Below are 3,514 nucleotides of genomic sequence, written 5' to 3'. Positions count from 1 at the left end.
GCCTACCAATAAGCCGCGCTCTTGCTCCAACTCGGTCCCTCCCCCATCTATTTCTCTGCTCCCTCTCTCCCTAGCTGTAGGTTTTGGCTATGCTTCTTGCCCGACCGCTTTCTTCCCTGCTGTAGAGAAAGGGAGAGGCCCCCACCTCTCCCCCTGACCCTGTTGTGCCCCCCTTCACTTTAAAACCCATCCCCCATTACAAGTTAGCGAAGCGCGTTGTAAAATCTTTTCAGCAGTGCTGTTTTCAGAATTCGGAGGGAAACTACTCGCTGTTAAAAGCCTAGAGTGGGATATAATTAGAGAACTGGTCTTTACAATTATTGCAACCAAATGCATTGACTACGTAACATTCACATATGGTTTAAGAGCATTTATCAGATTAACATTTCCCACAAATATGTATTTGTCACATTTGGAACAACTGACTCACAAATTTGACACCACTTGCAATGCATTGAATTAAAAAACTGTGAATGAGTCGAAGGATAGGATAACACTACTAAAAATGACAAATGGCCGTGCATTTGCTTCCAATTGGTTGTTCACTTCACACATGCACACATTCATACAAAGCAGTTAGTATGACCTATGGTAATACATATTGTTTCTTCAGTTTGTTTCAAGAATGGCATTGAAGTCTTAATTGAAGTCTTATTTGGGAAGGTTTAGAAGAGGAAGACGCAACTATACACAATTCTGTATTTCCCGAATATTATGACGGACTGTGGGAAGCCCTAACACATTCAACATGAGTTAAGGAGGACATTACATTTACATTTAGTCATTTAGCAGACGCTCTTATCCAGCGACTTACAGTAAGTACAGGGACATTCCCCCGAGGCAAGTAGGGTGAAGTGCCTTGCCCAAGGACACAACGTCAGTTGGCATGACCGGGAATCGAACTGGCAACCTTCGGATTACTATCCCGATTCCCTCACCGCTCAGCCACCTGACTCCCCATTACATTATCCAATGCAACACATGAATGTGTGTGTGTTGTGTGTGTGTTTGCATTCAAGTTAGAGTATATGTCTCTATTGACCGTGTCAGGTCATTCCAGAGCTGCACAGCCAAACAGTGGTGGGCCATTTGCACCCCATTAGAGAGGCGGGTTTGCAGATGTGTGACAACCCCTGCCCTCCCCTTCCCAACCCCACAAACACACACGCCTAACACCCTCCATCATGAGCTGTGAACCTGGGATCTGCATGTGAATGTTACATTTACATTTACATTTAGTCATTTAGCAGACGCTCTTATCCAGAGCGACTTACTGTAAGTACAGGGACATTCCCCCGAGGCAAGTAGGGTGAAGTGCCTTGCCCAAGGACACAACGTCATTTGGCACGGCTGGGAATCGAACTGGAAACCTTCTGATTACTAGCCCGCTTCCCTAACCGCTCAGCCACCTGACTCCCTGAATGTTGCAACAGGAAACAGGAAATAGGAAACACTAGTTTGCACTGCTCAGCTGCTTGATCCTGTGCTCAGGCTCAATGGACGATGCTACCTGTCTGTCTGTCTGTCTGTCTGTCTGTGTACCTGTCTGTCTACCTCTCGGTAGCTGCTCTGGAACCTGTCTGTCCACAGGACTCTCTTCTCTGTCTGTCGGTCTGTCTGTTTATTTGTCTGCAGGATGGTTGGATGGCTGGTTGGATGGATGGTTGTTTTTCTCTGAGCTGTGCTGGGTCTTAGTCAGCAAGAGCATCTGTTGGGTAAGGAATGGGGGGCGGGCCGCAAGATCAATATGCACAGAAAGCTGTTCGGAAGTAAGGTGCAGGATGAATTGATGGACAAATGAAAAATCTGAAATGGGAATATTTAAAGTTGTACATTAATAACATTACTGACGTTTTCCGTGCTGTGTTAAGCACGGAACATCCGGTAGAAGAATATATATATAATGGAGGTGGAACAGGAGATGAACATAGATCAATGTGTTGACACAATAATGGATCCCAGTAGATCTATGCAAATGGTTATTAAAAGCCATATTCTAATTGGGAGAGAAGACTGATGCTCTGTGTGGGTTGGAAGAGGGGATGGGCAAAAAGGAACGGCATGGGATGATGAATCGCCCGGCTGTAGGTTTGGGTCCTTCTCGACAGAAGAGTGGTGCTCGTGGAACCCTGTGCTCCCCTGGGGATGCTGGGGTGTGTGGGGTGACCCGGGGGGGGGGGGTGTGCAGGGCTGGGCCTGAGGCGTAAGGGGGCGTGTGGGGGCTTGGCCTTGGGCCACGTCTGCCAAAGAGAGGGCCACCACCACTCCCTAATTTACTGCCAGAAATGCCTCCACAGATGGCCTCGGGGGCTAGGGTGGGGGCTGGAAAACGGGGCCCAGACCAGGAGGAATGGATCGGGAGAAGGCTGGCGACTGAGCTGGATCTTCGTGGTTCAAATCTTTATTAGATACCACTACAAATAATGTTATGTCTTGTGCCCCTGCATCTCACAGACAAAACCAGATGACTTACCCTGATTCTTCTTGCTACCATGACAACACCCACCGGATAGACGGGACTAAGGACATCTAGCAAAAACCAACCCCCTAAATAACTGTAAAAGTGACACAAGAAAAGGCTTGAATGCTACCGTGTGTCCAACCAGCCACACTTGGACAATTAATCCAACGTTGACCTTGGTCAAAGCAAAAGAAACACCTTTTAACCTTGAAACATTTGTGGCCCATCTTCTGTAAACACAACCAGTGATCACAATCCCAGAGGCGCTTTGCAAGTCAGTACGGAGGGCTGTGTGTGGCAGGGAGGACATCAGATGGCTTTCTCTCTGGGTGGGAGGCCCCTTAAAGGAGAAGCTCTGTGGTGACCTCTGATTGATTAAGAGGCCATTTCTGGCACTCCGCTGGCCTGTGGCATCATTCGTCACCTGACGGTGCAGGCCTGCTGACAGGCCTTGTGTCCTCCAGACCCACACTCAGTCCTTACCCTGGGCTGCCTGTGCCAGTCCCCTGACTCCAGACCCACACTCAGTCCTTACCCTGGGCTGCCTGTGCCAGTCCCCTGACTCCAGACCCACACTCAGTCCTTACCCTGGGCTGCCTGTGCCAGTCCCCTGACTCCAGACCCACACTCAGTCCTTACCCTGGGCTGCCTGTGCCAGTCCCCTGACTCCAGACCCACACTCAGTCCTTACCCTGGGCTGCCTGTGCCAGTCCCCTGACTCCAGACCCACACTCAGTCCTTACCCTGGGCTGCCTGTGCCAGTCCCCTGACTCCAGACCCACACTCAGTCCTTACCCTGGGCTGCCTGTGCCAGTCCCCTGACTCCAGACCATTTGCCTTGTTGGGCTTCTGTGGCCCACACAGTTATAACACAGGATGTTTCAATGGGGAGTGAGGTGGCTGAGCGGTTAGGGAATCGGGCTAGTAATCAGAAGGTTGCCGGTTTGATTCCTGGCTGTGCAAATGATGTTGTGTCCTTGGGCAAGGCACTTCACCTTACTTGCCTTGGGGGGAATGTCCGTGGACTTACTGTAAGTCGCTCTGGATAAGAGA

This window comes from Osmerus eperlanus, chromosome 10 (genome assembly GCF_963692335.1).
Source record: "Osmerus eperlanus chromosome 10, fOsmEpe2.1, whole genome shotgun sequence".
Taxonomy (NCBI): domain Eukaryota; kingdom Metazoa; phylum Chordata; class Actinopteri; order Osmeriformes; family Osmeridae; genus Osmerus; species Osmerus eperlanus.
The sequence above is the reverse complement of the archived record's forward strand: the minus strand, read 5'-3'. Positions refer to the sequence as shown.